Source organism: Tachypleus tridentatus, chromosome 8 (genome assembly GCF_004210375.1).
Source record: "Tachypleus tridentatus isolate NWPU-2018 chromosome 8, ASM421037v1, whole genome shotgun sequence".
NCBI classification, from domain to species: Eukaryota; Metazoa; Arthropoda; class Merostomata; order Xiphosura; family Limulidae; genus Tachypleus; species Tachypleus tridentatus.
In genome coordinates, this window is record NC_134832.1 from 13,718,549 (window position 1) to 13,737,619 (window position 19,071).

General features: G+C 31.0%; 1 pseudogene across 1 annotated transcript in view; it reads left to right on the plus strand.

Annotated features, from left to right (window-relative positions):
* Window positions 1–19,071, plus strand: part of LOC143258555 (nuclear receptor subfamily 2 group E member 1-like) — a 56,269-nt pseudogene that overhangs the window by 9,686 nt on the left and 27,512 nt on the right. The window contains exons 3-4 of the transcript XR_013032354.1: window positions 2,787–2,867; window positions 6,153–6,314. The product of XR_013032354.1 is annotated as a nuclear receptor subfamily 2 group E member 1-like (transcript). The remainder of the gene's footprint in view (window positions 1–2,786; window positions 2,868–6,152; window positions 6,315–19,071) is intronic.

Here is a 19,071-nt window from a genome sequence, read left to right on the forward strand (position 1 = left end):
AGTAGCACTGTTTATTGCTTGTTGTATATTCATGCATATTTCGGAGGATATGGATAAATTTTAATCAAAATTGGTATGTGTGTTTATTGTATCCATTGGAAGCTACGTACAAATTTCAGTTTTTCCATTTTGTGTTTTCGCGTTTTTGCCATTACTTCGTCCATTCTCAATGAATATTCATCAAATTTAGCAGTAAGGTTTGTTAGGTCCATAGAAAAATACATACACATTTTCAGATCTCCTTTTTGCGTTTCAAGGTTTTTATGGGCGTTTTTATCTTTTTTTACCAATAATTCGCCCCCTTTTGACGAATCTTCACCAAACTTGTCGTGAAAGTTTGTTAGGTTTCACATTTTGTGTTCTGCCGTTTTTATGGGCGTTTTTATGGATTTTCTGTATTTTGTTTTACAGTTACGTACAAAGGAAGCAAATTTTCATGTTCTAAGATAATTTTTCATTAATCTTTTATCTACATAACTTCCGTCCAGAAACGAGTACTCCAACAGTTTATGACAATATACAATTAATTACGTGACGATTAAAACATATAAGATCAAAAATCACATAAAGAAACTTAATGAAACCCTAACATTGCGGCTTGAAGCATTGATTTAATGTTACGTGATGATTACAATGTATATGAAGTTTAACGTTTTGTACGTTTTTCGCTCTAGTTACATTTTCTGATCCAGTTTCAAATCACTTAGTTCATCTTTGCTACATTAAAAAAGAACAAATGTTTGATGTGTAAGAGTCCACCCAGAGCAGTGAGTCTCCATTAACTACAAATTTGTTGTTTTCTTTGCAATTAATGAAGTAAATGCCCACATTCTCTCAGTTCAGCGATAATACTTTACAGGTAGATCACTCACTGAGATATTCGCCAATATTTAAACAATTCTGAAGTATTAAAAATATTTAAACAGTGGAAAATACTTCTGACGAAGATTCAAATGCCAAGCCAGCTATGTTAAACTAGACAGTCTGGTAGGCCTAACTAGATTAAATTAGGTTCAAGACACTAATAGCTCTACGGTGTCAAATTAGATTCAAAACAGTTTAATAGGCTGAACTATTAAAAATTGTAGATTGAAACCATATAGCATGAACCACGTCTGCAATTTGAATTTAAAATATTTCGTAACATATTTTTGTACTTACAGACAGTATAGAATATATCATAAAAATTTTCACTTACGTCACCTTACTAGAGTAAGTTTTATATTTTGAGTTTCATTAATTCACATTCTTAAATTATATAATTAACTAAGAGTATTTATAACATTTCTTAGAAAAATATTATCTTTATTATTATTATCTTCTTCTACTTATTCTTATTTTAGATCCAGTAAATGTATTTAACTCGAATTTAAACTCATATTGTTGTTTTTAATACAAATATAATATTTCTATTATTTTTATAAACAATAGTGCTTTTCACAATCGGATGGCGCTGAGTTACAAGCTTTAGCGTGAATACTTTTCTTTATAACACATTTTATCAGGTGTGATCATTATAAGAACGTCTGAATGAATGTAAATAATAATACATTAACCAAACCATATTCTGTAACCATTGTCGACGAGTCATTTCACCCAACACCAGAGTCGTCTGAAAAACAACAGATATAGTACTGATTCAAAAAATATATTATCAAGTTGCATGAAGAATACTTCTTTCGGTGTGAACTGGTGAAGTGTAGTTTTAACAACTTAGGTTTATACATATTATAACTGGGGTAAGAAATTAATTTATAACACTATAACATTTATTTATTGGTACAACAATTATAATTAATCTACTCATCAGTCAAAAGCTCTGGAAAGCCAGCAAATTGACCTTAATGGAGGTTTAATTCTGTCACTGTCTAAAATATCTTTGAAAATTTTACTCGCCTTGTGTAGTTTTATTCTAAGTTGCTCTGTTTATCCTTGCTGCACTCACATCATACAATTAGTTTACATAATTACAATTATAACAAAAACAAGAACAAGAACATATTTAGAGAAAGGATTGAGTAATTTGTGACCAAATTTTGTTGCAAATTGCAGTAGGAAATTTGAGAAGATTTAAATATTAAAGTCGCAGAGAGACCATAGGTAAAACCAATACATTAATAATTGACTATTATTAACAGTACTTTCAAAATAAGCCGCATCCTACTATTCATTCACTGAGTTTTCACTTTTTGCATCAATTATTTTCTTGTTATTATTTTCATTGTCTACTTGTTATTATTTTCCCGATTGCAAAATTCCTAATTCACTGAATTGAAATTATTTGTTTAATTTGTAAACTTTGTGAATATAGCAACAAGTTCATAATAAACGTTATGTTATTATTTTGCTTTTAATTTTTGAAATAATCTCAATTTATTTCTAAGAGGAAGAAGTTTAAGTAAAATACTTGATATGTTCATGAAAAACAAAACAAATATAGGTAGAGTCTCTTCTCTTAATATCTTGAACGTTTGAGTCAATAAGGTAAAGAGATAAGAAATGCCTCTTTGTTCTTAAATTTTGTAAAACTGAACTTTTCCAAAACCGTTAAAAAGGGATATCTTTAAAAATGGACATATAATCTAATGCACTAAATTAATATTTTTCTTGTAAGAGTTTTTTGACCTCTGTTACACGATAAGACATATTTTCCTGAAACTTTCATACAAGCCGAAGAGGTTTTCATTTCATTTTCTTTCTTTTTTTTTTACACATTGAATTATGTGTATGGTGATCTCTACCATGATTGGCTTTTATTCAGTCCCTACAATCCAATAACGTTTCAGGAGACCGCCTTCTGGACATCCCTTGCCGAGTGTGTGGGGACCGAAGCTCAGGAAAACATTATGGTATCTACAGTTGTGACGGTAAGTAAACACTTATCTGTGTAATATATACATATACTTACTATACAAGATAGATACGGTCTTTTAAAAAGTAAAATTTTCATGAAAACATTAATGTTAGTAAAGTTCTTGTTTGACGCTTAACTAAAAGGAAATACTATAATACCGTCTGCTTCTTCATAAGGTTTGTTTATACTCTTGTTTCTGACTTAACTATATTTTGTTTAATTTTAATTATATATAAATAATTTGTGTTTGTTCTTGCTACATAACTTGTTAAAACTAGGATTAACTATCATGGTTTTCAACAATACTCTGTAGTAGAGATAGAAAAAATGCATAAATAAATTATAAATATCTTAAAATACCAACTTAATATTCCGTCCATGATGAAGAAAGAACTACTTCCCCAAAGTCCTCGGATAAGCTTAAATCTTTTACTTTTTGTTTCTATTCTTGCACACTCTCCAAGTACCATGCGCTTTCTTATAATAATATTGAATACGTAATAATATTTATTTTTCAATAAAATTACATATAGTGATGGAAATGTAGTCAGATGTGCTTGTATAACAAAACCATCGTTACCAAAGATATATTGATTGTAATAACTGTGTCATCCTTTCAATTGTCACATTTAATTTGATGGATTAGCAGTGACTGTTGGAAGCTGGGCCTATGTGAAAAACCACACCTGGCTGTTTGTTTTTCTCTCATTCGATAGATGAGATTTATGATGAAATCAAAACGTTTGATTGTATAACACTGATTGTTTTATATTGTAAGAAACTAACATTCAAATCACTTTATCAAGAGAAGTAGCCTTTGATAAATTGTAAAACATACATATACAGAAACAAAATAAGAATTCTTTCTATACTTTCGGTCATATAATCGTAATATTAACACGTAATTGCTCAAAGCTACTTATTCAGTAGAACTCTTTAGGCTGAGTTAATTCATATATCTGCCCCAGAAGGAGAAAAAAAAAAACTATCTTTTTACAAAGGAATTATTTTTCTACCCGTAGGAGAAAAACTAATAACTTTCTTATAGTTAGCAATTTAGGAAATGTGTGGAGATATAAAGTAGTATTCTATCATGAATTACTTTCTCATTCTGTTTCGTTTTTTCTAAGTACCCAGAACAGTCTAAATTTTATTTATTTAAGACTCAGTATTAAAAATCATCAGGACATCAACGTCTTATTTTTAAAATATTTGGAATTTAAGTTTTCCTATAGTAATGAAGTTTATTAATGTACGTCAGTTAGCAATAATGTTCGCAGATTTGATTGTTGTCTATTTTCACATCTCATATTATCATAAACATATGTATAAAATCTGTTCAGCAGTTGCTTTACTTTTTCTTTAACACTTACTAGTCATTCTGTAACTTTATCTTGTTCTTTTATAGAACATGTAATTGCAGTCTTATAAAAAATAAAAAAACAAAACAATATATTAATGAAATTTGGGGTTCTGTTATAACGCATTATTTGAACAGCGTTATGCAAACGACATTACATATTTTAACGAACACAAGTATAATTTAAATGTTATGTTTTTGTAAATGATGTAGCCAGAGCTTTTCTATGTGAATTTCTACTATTTCAGATCAACAATTGGTTATTAAAAATAATATTGCGCCAATACGGTAATAAAACAGTAAAATACCAAAATAACTAAACAAACGTTGTATTTCAAAGCTTCAATATTATGTTTTCTACATGAATTCAGTAGGATGCAATGCTTCACTTACTGGTGAACGAAAATATGTTTTGGCAAAAGTATTTTAAAGAATAGGAAGCAAAACAAACTAAAATGTGACTTTTTAATAAGAATTTTTCTTCTGAGATGTAAAATTAATTACACTTAAACACGTATTAATTCTTTAGTTCACTATGGCTTCAAAGTCTTCTTGACTTGAATATTACACAAGTGACTATTCATCCACGTAAGTAGTTCGTGCCCTTGAACCACACGAGAACTAAATGTAATTCCCTTTCTCTTGTGTTAAAATGAAATGGGCGTGGTATGAGAAATTTGTGTTTTCCCTTATCTTATCGGTCGCTTTAAAAGCTTTAATTTAGTAAATAATTCTTTAAGAAACACTATCCACGTTAAAACCACTTTTTATAAATTATTAAGTAGTTAATTAGCAACTATATCTCATTCTTTAACATTCATAATCCCTAAATAACGTCAACGTCTTAGGAGTGTTGTAATTCTCCTTTAAGCTTATAGGTTTAATTTTTTCCCATTTTATTTGAAGGATGTTCACATCTTTAAGCCAAGAACATACAGATTAATAACTAGTTATACCACATAAGTATCTGGTGATTTTAAAGGAGCTTCAGCCATTCAAAGTTTAGATATTTTATTAAACATTTATTTTTACATTACACAGTGCTTTCTTTGTAGCAAATACTTTTCGAATAAATGGTGTACTTAATGTAAATCTAAATTCAATCTAAAGAAATTGAAACAGCAAGTGACTGATAATCAAAACAGCATTTCATTGCCCATTATTTTTAGTTTCACCTCTCAAGTTCTTAAGAATATGTGAATATTGTAAAAGCACATAGAACTCAGATACGTCTACAGATATGAATTCAGATGTATCAATTTAAGTTTCATCTTTACTTTGATAAATATTATAACTGATTAGACAGTATAAAGTCTATATTACCTACATAGGAAAGTTGCATTTTCTATTCAAAGCCTAAGAAGATTATTTTCTATATATAAACATAATTGTTGTCCCAAACCTTGTTGTTTATTTGTTTGAAAAGTAAAATCAAAATCTAGTGCAATCATATTCTCAAGTTATCGTAACTATAAACAAACACGTTCAAAACTTTCAGACTCTAATAATCAGTAACAATAAATGTGATATGTTCAAAAAAGAAATGTAATAAAACTTACTCTTTACTTTCTATAATTATCAGTCAGTTTCTTGTAGTTACATTGTAGACATTATTAAAGACTGAAACAGCTACCAGTTATGGTAAAAGTTATACTTAAAATGCTATCTATTGTGTCTATCAATGACACAATGGTTTCTTCTTCAACCTCGAAAACGAGTGTGTGAATAAATACAACAACAGTATAAACAAACATTTTAATAAAATAATTTTAAAGCAAAACATCAAATACATAAAATAATTTACACTAGGTTTCACTACAAAACTAAATATTAGACGATTTCATGACATCCACAAATATCGCATCAGAAACTCAGTTACATCGAACTTAATATCTAATTTTGAATATCTTTTTGGTCCTTATTAATCACTATTTTTAGGGTGTTCGGGTTTTTTCAAGCGGAGTATCCATCGTAATCGAGTTTACACTTGTAAAGCTCAAGGAGATTTGAAAGGAAAATGCCCCATTGACAAGACTCACAGAAACCAATGCCGAGCTTGCAGGCTCAAGAAGTGTTTTGAGGCCTGTATGAATAAGGACGGTAAGTTTCCCAAATTTTACAGTGCATTATGGTGTGCGCTTGGTTTAGAAAACAAAACCGCGTAGAAGGACGAGAAAATGGATGGATGTTACAGGTTTTAGGTATTACTGTCATAACAAACGAAGACTATAAAAACAAAAACATAAAAAAATGAATACATTTATTTAATTCATATTATTATGCCTATTGAAAAGCCACATTAAAGCATCTTTGCATATGATTGACTTTGTGTTGTATTTTTCTTGGATGTATTTCTTGGTTGTATACATTTGTATACAATATAGTTGTAGAAACGAAATTTTTTGGCTCTGTAATAACCTCATCTACCTATTTATTTTTTACTTTTTCTCGACACAAATCAATTATAACTTGGTAACTTTCTTTAAGTGTACCTATTGATAATAAGTGGTATAATTTAGCCTACTTCAATTTGTTTACACATGCGTGTGGAAACTTTTGTTTGTCAATGTATTTATTTTGTGTCATTGTTCTTCTGTCTGGTGTTTCATGCATGTGTATGTAAATTTTCATAGGGATTTCTATCTGTTTATCAAACCAAAATATAGATAGATGGATGAGTAGTAACTATGGCAGACTACTATGATTCGGTTTTTATTTTTTTATGTGTTATTTGTAGACAAAACCTGAGGATTTCCCAGCAATTAAGTGTGCAGTGGATGAATGAATATATGAATAAAACTATGATGGACTGTTTTGGTTATAGGTGATGACAGGGGTACTGCAGGGGTACTGCAGGGGTACTTCCAAGACCAGATGTTCGAATAATGAGATTGTAAAGTTAATAGACCCAATATTTCGAAGTCTGTTTTCCGTGGGAACGAAAAAGCTCCCATTACAGAACATTTAACGTAGCATTGAGCTAAAATATTATGCCCTAAGTCAATCCATAAAAAATATTTCCTCTGCAAAGAAATCCCCAAAAGTTATTATGATGAACGTGACCGTATCTTGTGGTACTGTTAACGAAATAATAAATAAGAATTTGAGTCTTATGCAGACTCATAAGATGAAAGTTCACAAACTTCTAGTCACAATTCAAATTCAACAGCTACTTTCATGAGAAAACTGAACAAACATTACTTGGAGTCATGGTGACCTTATTCAACCATTTACCACTCAAGTGAGTCTGTACGAATATTTTTTTTTACTTTCGGTCTGCTCAAATATCATCGTAGAAGCTGAAGCTCACGTACAGTGGAGCGTCTAATTGGCTTGTTACCAAGGGAATTGGGGCCAAACGTTAACTATAAAAACTCGAAATGACAAGTTATTTTATTTGTTTTCAAGTGTTCATGCAAAACTACTCAAGAGTTGTATGATCTATAACTGATAAACAAGAGGAAAACTGATAGTCAACAGCATCCATCGCCAACTCTTTGGCTACTTTTGTGAAAAAAGAACTATAGAATTCATAGCCTGGGCCACTTTAACAACTAGACCATACCTAACAAAATATTTAGATAGCGGTAATGAAATATTTTAGCTCCTTTATGAGGAATTATTTAGATAGCGGTAATGAAATATTTCAGCTCCTTTATGAGGAATTATCTAGATAGCGGTAATGATATATTTTAGCTCCTTTATGAGGAGTGATATAGATAGTGATAGTGATAATGAGATATTTTCAGTCCGTTTATGAGGAAAATGTTTAGAAAATTTGAAAGAAGTAATTAAGGATTCAATCTAAAAAAAATGAAATCACTTTGAAGTATGCCTAAGATATCTCAGTCAAATATAATGTTACGAGAATTTTAATAAAAGGTGAAAACAAGTAAAATTAAATATATCATCTTTTGGAGAGGTTAAAGAAGCAATTTTCTGAAATTACATAAAAGTAATATGCGAATAAAGCTATAAAGTTTATTATTGCATTACAGCTGTTGTTTAAAAATAGTGATAGCCCATTTTTTCTTTATTGTTTTTTGATATTGTTCCACCAGTCTACAGTAAAAATAGCTGTGATTATTATAGTAAAGCCTGGGTATTATTACTAAACGCATCATTGTACATTGTGTAGGGTAGTATTTAATTTGTTTTTACTACCTAACAAGTAATAGCGGTGTATAAACATTGACACGCAGTCATTTTTAATGTAATCTGTGGTTTATAAAAGGCTCATAATCTAATACACATGCATAAATTTATAGCTACATACAGGCCGTGGATGAAATTTAATTTTTATATGGCAGGCGTGACACGTGTACTACAACGATTATTAACTTATTTTTGCAACCTCGTTGATGTCGAGTGTATTTGTTTATATATATAATGTTCCTGTTCTTTCTGACACTACGCTGCCGACAACATAACAGTTTGTCTTTTTTAACAACAGCATAATCGATTTCGGCCATGTTACACAAACGTCTATGCTGTCTCCCACAACAGAAATCTTTACACCGTAATTTAAAAGATAACACTAAACTCAGTTTTGAGCATAGGATCGGCAATCACATTGATGGCTGATAGAATTATAGTCAACAATGTGTGAATACAAATTTTGTAGATACTGCAGATAAAGTAGACATCCTTGAAGCTGACTATAAAGAGTGACAAGAATCATGCAAGTAGGAGATAGCGAAAATGATGGCAATTCTATATATTTTACTTAGAAAATATTTAGTTTCAGATAAAGCGTGTAGCAACGACAGCTCACCAGAATTTAAGGTTGTCATAGTGGAAGAGATTCTTAAAAGTGTCACGATCCAAACTCCATCAGAATTTGAAGTGGGAAAGGTATATTAATAAAATCAATTCATAATTGTTAATTAACACATTTTCGATTTTCTAGAGTGTGCAGAATGTCGCTCTAAAAGGAAATCTGGTCAGTTTCAGCAAAAGTGTAACCAGCCTTAATATAACAAGGGAAGAAAAGGAATGAGCAAAGGAAAATATTAAAAATGTTTATTAATGTGCAATTATATTATGACACATTGTCTTATATTTGCATTGAATATATATTTATCTATTAATTCAACTTTAAAAATTCATATGGCTATCTACATATATGCTTTAAAGAACTATAAAGTCTTTATGCACATAAATAGTTATAAATACAAGCCAACATTAATTGTATTTGCATGCATGTATAAAACACATGCAGTTACAAAATCCAACCCATGTACTATTCAAGTATAGTTCAGTTCGTTCTTCAAGCCAAAGTTTAACAGACTTCTCATATAGCTAAAAGATATAAATATAGTAGCTATATATATTTTACAAACATATACATAAAGTATGGGATGTTAATCACCATGGATCATAGTGATCATAATGCAGTACTTCTATTAATGATAACATTTTGGCAATTCTGTTAAGTTAATAGCCATCCAATATGCATGAAGCCAATCCAAAGGCTGTCATTGTTTCCTGAAAGAGAATCATACACCAACTACTTGTTTCCTCAAATCAACTGTTTCAAATAGGAAATTTTTGCTTTTATACAGACTTATGTCCATGTAGAACATAAAAAAGTAAAGAAATAGATTATTAAAAATTGTCAATTTAAAAAGTGGGAATAAGGATATTCAAAAATTACAGAAACGAAATATGTAGTTTAAAGTGAAAATGCAGTCGTCAAAAACGTAAACAAATAACTGCAATCTAGGCTCATCTGAAGTATATATCCCTGTTAAATCTATAATGATGAAAGGGCGTGCCTGTAAGTCTGGGTCTGTTTATGACCGCCCTAACTCTAAGAGACACGCCCTTTTATTATTATAGGCTAAACACGGATAAAAGAGAGATCTGGTTCAGATGAACCTAGATTGCAGTTGTTTGTTTACTTTTTTGACAGTTGCATTTTCACATTAAACTACATATTTTGTTTCTGTAATTTTTAAGATTTTTATTAAATGCACCCTGAGGGTATATACTTGGGCATTATTATTATTTATCCATGTGGGTGCGCGTGTGTGCATCATTTTCTAAGGTAAGTAACTGAAATATCACATAGAAAAGAATGTGACCGCCATAGATCCAAGAAAAAAATAACTTAAAACCTGACATTTTGCACCCACACTAAGTAAACCCTAAGTGTTTGCACCTGTGTGTTATTACTTATCTGCGTGCATGTATGTGCGTGCACATCTTTTTATGCAGAAAAAAACACATAGGAAAGAAACGTGACTGCCGTTGCTCCAAAAGGAAAGAACCTAGAAACATAAAATTTTGCACCCATACTAAGTGCATTCTGATTGTCTGCACCTGGGTATTATTACTTATCTTACCCACGCGCACGCATGCGCGCATGTAAGTGCGCAAGCTAGCGAAATACCACAAGGAAAATAAGTGTTTTCTTATATTACAAATTATAGATATAAATCACAGACAGACAGACACGCAAGTGCGAGAGTTTGCATCTTTTTTTGTTAGGCAATCTAGTGAAAAACACACAGAAAACTATATTTGAAAGTGTTACTTTTTAATTTAGAGGCTCTTTTAATTAAATAAACTTGTGTATTATTATTTGTTTCTATTAGTTAAGTTTAAAATTGAAGAAAAAGTGAGGGAGAAAGTTACTTTACAAACAGACCACATTCTGTAAAAGAGAAACAAAAGTATGCAGGTTATACTTTTGTATGCTAAAATGAGTTTATAATACACACATTGACATTATCATCCAAAATAAAACAAGTAAAACCGGATACTTTCGCCAGTGTAACATAAAAGTTTCTATAAAATATGCGCAAGATAAGTTTGCTCTTAAGAAAGATACTCATTAAGAAACTGTTTGGCATCACAGGCTAAAGTGCCAGTAAACGTAGAGTTGCTGACAAGTACTGTTATATTTAAGGTATGTCTTTGAAACTATAAAACATCTTGTAATAGAAGTGGTTTATGTTATCCAACCAAGATTATCTGAAACAATATATTATTTAATTACGAAACTAGGAACTGAAATGGCTTCTTGATTTAAATGGTAGATGCAATAATAAGCTACCAGAAGAAAATATATCTTATGTTATTCATTGTCACAGGCTTCAATACAAAATTATTAAAAATTGTTAACTTAAAAAGACGAGCGCATGCACATGGATAAGTAATAATACCCAAGTGCACACCTTGTATTTGTGCAAAGATTCAGGTTTCTAAGTTATTGAAAAACGGTCACACATAGACCCACAGCCACACCTTTTTATTATTATAGATTTAAATTGGATTAAAGATAGATCTATTTCAGATGAAACTAGATTGCAGTTAACTAATTTTTTTTTATGGAAATGCGGTGTATTTGATGTATTTACACATTTTTATCCTGACAATACATATATATAGTAAAAACGAAAGACGAATAGAAATACGGAACTTTTGAAACCTCATATTTTTTTAAGTATTATTATGTGCTAATTTATCAACCAGCCTGTTTTATTCAACGTTTGTAACTATAATTTAAAGGTTATGTCAAAGCTTCCAGTCAGTGAAATGAAATATACTTGAGGCTATCATTACTGACATTTTTATATAGCTTTTCCTTTCGTTTCTAAGTTTGTTAAGAAATGTTAATGAACACTTTAGTTTCCTTGTTTATTGAAAAGTTACCAAAGTTTCCCAACAGCCAAACTGCATCTATCTACATTGAGATGAATGTTATATTTGTTTATTTGTGTATATTCGTGCAAAGCAAGAATGAGTTAGTTGCACAAACCCTACTTAATTTAAAACTAACAGACTACAAGCTGATCGACACCACTTACATCTAACTCTTGGTTCACAAAATAGTGGGATTTTACCAACAACATTATAACCCATATATAGTCCTAAAGTGCAGAATGCAAGTTATTTTGGGGTAAATAGGTGCAAATATAGAATCTGCAGGTCCACATTCCGGTACGTTAGCCACTGGACTACTCTCTGCCCAGAAATAAAAATGTTAACAAGCTAAAAGACAAATTGTGTCACTTTCAAATTGGTTTTCGGAGCCTTAAGGGTTAGTTTGACAGTTTATATTTTAAAAATTAGGGGTTAAATCTTCACATTATGTACAGCCCTTTTTTGTTAATTTGCTCTTAACAGCAACACAATAAGATCCATTCCAAATTACAATCAATAATACACAATATGAACCCACTTTAAAAGGATTACAAAGAAACGGTGTTAAAAAAATGAAAAATAACTCATCTGGGACATATAGTCCTCAGCAGATAGCCCGATGTGGCTTTGCTATAAGAAAACACACACACACATATATAGTCCTACATTTCGTTTCTTTTGTTTAGATGAAAAATCAAGTGGTTAAAAACACACGCTAAATAGAGATATATTGCTTGTGTACAAACTAAAGTTAATAAAATATTTGTGGGGTTTTATGTCAAACTGGAATGAACTATTTCCGTAAGTTTTTATTTCGTAATTTATTAAATTTATCTATGATTCTAAAATTTCTACTTAGAAAAATAAATGTAGATGGATTTGTCCGTTTCCTGAATTTTGCACAAAGCTGCACAAGGATCATCTGGCTATCCGTTCATAATTCAGCAGTATAATAGTAGGGCGAACGCAGCTAGTCATCACATCCCCCCACCATCAACTCTTGAGCTACTGTTTTACCAATGACTTGTGGGATTATAATACCCTCACCACTAAAAGGGCTAGCATTTTTGGTGTGACGGGGATTCGGATCCGCGACACTCAGATTAGGAGTTGAGCACTCTAACTACCTGCCTATGCCGAGCCAATAGAAATGGAATAAACGAAGCTTTTAATCTTATAAAATAAATAGCAAAACATTATCTTTTGTTGAATTATCCATCCTTTTATTAGCTCCAAACTATTGAAAGTTTATTACTGATTGCATTTCTATTAAAATACCTACAAATATATAAAATATAACTTGTTGAATAAATACCAAATAGGGATTTAATTAAAATTTATAACTGAAAATCTAATTTCTTTGATTTTGTCAAGGGTTTAGTTGGCTGCATTTGAGAAGTAACTTGCATGATTGTTCCTGAAAACTAGACGTATGCTATGTCTGGTCAAAATGTATCTGACAACATTCATTGACTTGTATTTAATTGTATGTTGAATATAGAAACAACAAAAAATAAAGAAACATATCCGTTATGACATTACTTGTTTCAAGCTAAACACAAAATTATATGTGCTCTACCTACTACGGACGTGGAAACCCGCTTGGTTGTGTCGTAAGCCCCTCAGATATACCGCTGTACCACTAGAGGGCTATAAGTGTATACTTTGGAAAATCCTTTGATTGTAATCAATCACGATCATGTAAAAACGTGTTAAGGCTTCACATCAAAAATTGTGGAGTTTTTGTTTAAACCGAAACCTTGGACATTGTACGTGTCTCGTCTTTAACCTATAATATCACTTGTAAACGAGGAATAGAGCAAGGTCCACAATTAATAATTTTATTATCGTTGTTTCATTTTCCTTTCGCTAGGAACCTTTTTTTTTTCTTTGCCTTTGAAAACCAATATTATCTTTATGGCATCTTTTGCATTATTCTAAAGATTAACAACTACTACCTTTAGCAGGTGAAATAAATATATTTGTAAAGCATGAAAGTGAGCTGAATATAATTAATGCTGAAATAATTTCTTTATAGATGTTTCTGACTTTAAATCAAAATAAACCCAGTGGTTTATAGATAGGATGCATTCTTAATAAGGAACTTTTTGTCTTTGACTTTAAGCAGGATTAATTATGAATGTGAACTTCTGAGAACTGACCCTCGTGTATACACACACAAATTAGATGGAACTGAAACTAAAATTAAATAACAACAACTTACCATTTCATACTCATCTCTACATAGAACATCTGTTGCTGCCAATATGGTATAGTATATACTTGAAATTTAGAGTCAATCTCAAATTTTTCATCAGCGAGTCATGCATGACAGTTTGGTTCATTATGTTTATAATATTGTCGACTTGCAAAGATCAGATTTTCATTACTTCCTACCAGTGGGTTAAGCCTTGCATATTTGAAGAAGGAAATTTTCAGATTTAGTGTTCATTAAAATCAACTGCGAGTGATTTCAGATTTTTTGTCTAATCTTCTCGTAGTGAAGTTAATATTTTTAGATAAAGTAAGCCTGAGGGTTAAACGCTAAGAAATAAGGTTTTGATGTTCGTAGTGGGAACAACATAGATAGTTTACTGTATAGCTTCGTGCTTAATAGGAAATAAATAAATCCTTCTTAATGATTTGTTTGATATACTTTTATTAAATTCAACGGATTTTTTTATCTGGTCACGATATCTCGATTTTCTGCAAACACTGTAGTATATTTCAAGTTGACAGGGCCCGGCTTTGCCAGGTGGTTAAGGCACCCGACTCGTAATTTGAGGGTCGCGGGTTCGAATCCCCTCGCAACAAACACACTCGCTCTTTCAGCCGTGGGAGAGTAATAAAGTAACACTCAATCCCACTATTCGTTGGCGGTGAATGGTGATAACTAGTTGCCTTCTCTCTAATCTTACATTACTAAATTAAGATGACCCTCGTATATCTTTGCGCAAAATTAAAAAAAACAACAAAAAACGAATGAAGTTGATAATGCCTGATAATGCACCACTCGTTACGATGCGAATACTTTAATTTTCAAACTCAATATTGAAATGCTAATGCCTCCAGAAACCTTTTTTGCCTTCTAAGAATTTTGATAAAGTAAGATTGTTAATAATACCATCCCTTCATACGAAGAATCTTTCTTTATTGCAGTCTTCTATAACCACTTACACACTTAAAACGTTTGGGAAATCATTCCACACGTAGTGTATGCAACATTTTTGATCAATACAAATAGGGACGAAAATATCTATACAACAAGTTTGAGTAATGCGAATAGTTATGGAAGTATATAACATATTTAAACAATTTGGTAGTAATATACTTTGATTAATATAAACAGTTATAGTTATATCTACATAACATGTTTAATTAATACAGATAGTCTTGGTGAAATCTATGCAATATGTTTGACTAAAGATTTACAAGTTATTTTCTATCTTTAATAACCGAGATTAAGTTTAAATTACTTACCATTACGTGGTGGAGTTACAGAACATATTTGAATAGGATAAATAGTTATAATGTACCCATACAACACTTTTTTCTTAATCCAAGTAGCACTCATACATCTTTGTTAATACAAATAGTGATAGACATATCTATAGTGTTTTTATATTTGGGATATACCTTGTGTTTTTCTTATAAGTTCAATACTTTCAAAACATAACATAAAAACAACTTATGATGTTTTTCAAGTGAAACGTAATTGTAAGTAATTTAAACTTAATCTCGGTTGTTAAAGATAGAAAGTAACTTGTAAATCTTCAGTTAATGACCACGATGCTGACCTTCAATGGAGATTAATTAAAATTCTTGATTTTGGCTTAAAACAAACTACTTTTATAAATATTGAACAACTGTCGCTATCACAAATAGCCAATCTACTTTCGTGTTCAGTAAGTGAATTTTTAATTGATCAAATCTATACAGTTATTTCATCATGTCCTGTTACAGATAAACAATATTGATATCTTTTTAATGCGAAGTAAAACGATACTCAGACATGTTTATGTAACCTTTTTCTTATCATAAAGCTTCTATATAAATACTGGAGTGAATGGAAAGTTTTAGATATTCACAAGCATACTGCAGAAAGACAAAAACCTTATTCAGTGTTAATTTACTCCAATAATAATCACCGAACAAAATTAGTTCATAAATTACACCTCCGGAATAGTTTTCTTAATACAAGGAAACCTGAATATTCATCAAAAAATATTCATCAAAAGAGTTTCTTGTTTTCTAATAATCAGATCTATTCGTTAACTACTCATGTTTTTTTTGGAATGTAATTTTGGAAAGTTGTGTTATTGTCTGATTGTTTTAAATGTTTACCAAAAGGTTAAAGAAGTTATGTTTCAACCTATAGTATTGCTGAGACGTAATTTTGGGCCAAACTGTCTATTTAATTGATTATTAAAATGATTTTTTCAATTATACACTAAATGCTTTTAAAACCTTGTCCTTAAATATAAGGTGTTTCACAATTTTAATCTCATTCTCAGCTGTGTGTTTGCTTTATTAAACACAACTAAACACATCTCCCTTTATCTACTCATTTAGCCGGCTATCCGTAAATTCATTAAACAATCTGTCGTTGTTTACCTATCTATTTATATTAGTATGCTGTTTTCAATTGTATCTGTCTCTATATACATATTTGTTTCTTTATCATTTTGCTTGCCAATATATATTTCTATCTCGACTAATATGTATTAAAATGCTTAATGTATATTATCTTACTGTAATAAACGAAAAATCTAAATGCTACTACTATAGCTACAACTATTGAATTATAAATCAAAATATAGACAAAGCATTGCATATACATGAATAGAAATTCGAATTTATACCTTTTGATAGTAGATGAACTGTTGCAGTTTGCCAAATTAAAATCTAGCTTTCCTACCCCAAACACATGTTTCATTTTTTAGTTGTTACAATGGCTGATAATATGCAATAAACGTTATTAAAATGTTGTTACGATCCACTATTTCTTTTTTGATCATTACATAGACTTTGTACCATATTTTATGTACTGAACGGGTTTTTGTTTTCATACTCATACATTTTCAGTTACTACCACTGAACAGATATATATATATATCCAACACAATAACAATGTTTCATTGATACTTGCATTTTCATACCATTCTGTTTCATCGTGTAGTAGCTTTCACTTTATTTTCACAAGGAAATAAACAAGAACGTGACACGTTCATTTGTAATACTTCTCATCTCACTTAAATGTTACTCGGTGGGACAGATGTAAGTCTTTGGATTTACAATGATATAATTAGGGGTTCGTTGGGCACAGTCGATAGCCCTATGGGGCTTTGGTGTACGACAAAGTACACACTCACTTAAATTTCATTCAGCACTTATTGATAAACTCATATATTTATAGCATGAGTAAAAAAACAGTGTTTATATAAACTTCTACAATAATAAGTATTAAATCAGTTTTTGTCTTGTTATTTATATTAATATCTGTTGATACTTTGGAAGGTATCAACATATGATTTACACTGTTGTTTCCCAAGCATATGAATGATGAATTTATTCTTTTCTTATTATTTGCTCATAAAAGTAGCGTCATATTTTTTACCATGGTTTATATGTTTATCTTTTCATTCATTCAAGTTGTTTATCCAAGCACAGTTTGCTCGTGGTATCTTTCGTTTGAAGACTGAGTTAAATTGGAAATAAATATTAATTAACTTTCAGTTTATTCATTTATCTATACATCCAACGATTTTCAAATGTTTAACTTAATTTATTGCTCATTATATTTTGTGTTTATTTATTATGTAAATATTTGAATTATCTTAATTTAATTTGACTTTATAATTTCGATTACATCCAAAATTCTTGTATAATATTTGCATTTAATATACGGGTGTTTTGACTGATGTGAGTACCAGAATTTTTATATTGCACTTACTTGTTTGTAAATGATTGTTCACACGCGCTTATGTAGTTTTGTATTATTTCATGAACGAGCTACACTTTTTGCGAAATATCATTTTCAAGCAAGAGAACGAACTTATGTTTTTTACACCCGCTTGTTTACAGGATACTCGATAATATCTGTTATGCGATTTCGTTTGACAGATCGACGAGAAAGTAAAAAAGAAAGTCTTAAATGAAGAAAAAATTTTCGGTGCAACATTTATCTATCAAACCACCTGGTTTGTACTCTATTAAATAACAGTAATTGGTTTCTGGATTGAACGAACAACGTACTAACGTATGTGCTTTTTCGAAGCAGATTTCCTTTAGGGGAGAAGTTCAAATCGAATCTAAAATTAAGTTACATTGTAAGGTCAAGTTAGCATTTATCTGGAAGCCTGCCAAGTCTTTATCCCCCATGTAATCTCCTTAACTAACTAGGCTAACGAGACATTACGCTGTGCAGCCAACCTTCTGGGGCGTGTAACAACCACCGTTACACGGGCAGCTTACACGCTCTGACCCTCTGGAAGTGTTCCCACAGCCTGGAAGTTTCGTGAGCAAACGTAAAGATTTCCGATAACTCGCCTCTCCTTCTGACTATTGTTACCAGTTTAAGTAGCACTTGGGCTCTGTGTTTGTTTAAGTAAAAGCTTGCTCAGCCTGATCTTGCCGTCGCTAAGCCGCCAGAATTATTGCCACCCTTGTCAGCCTACGTGCTGACGTTAGCAAGTAATCCTTCCCCTTTCCTCTATTGACCATGCCAGCATCCCTGGTACAGCGCGCGGTGTCACGTCTCGTGCGTCTTGTGTTCACTGTGCAAATCATCACACGAAGTTCGACTTCTCTCAATACGTGACCATGCAGCTGTAACTCCATTATCCTCTATGACGTTTCAACTTAGTCGTCTTCTCCTCTTACTTTACTTCTCAATCCACGGGTTTTTCTTTTACTTAAGAAAGTAACGCATTATATGATCCTAGTCTCTGGTAATCTTGACCATCATCACAATAGCAGTGAGGGAAGCTGTTAGTAAACACCTGCATTAGACCAGGTATTGAAAATCCGATATGTTTGGATACGAAAAGAAACAGCAACCATTTTGCAACAGAGTAAACCTTTAAAATAACTAGCTTTATCATAGCATATTAATTCTAAGTCACATAAAAGTAAATTTAGCATATAACAAACAATGCTGAGTTTCCACATATTACAAGTCGCAAATCTTACATAATAAAGTAGACAT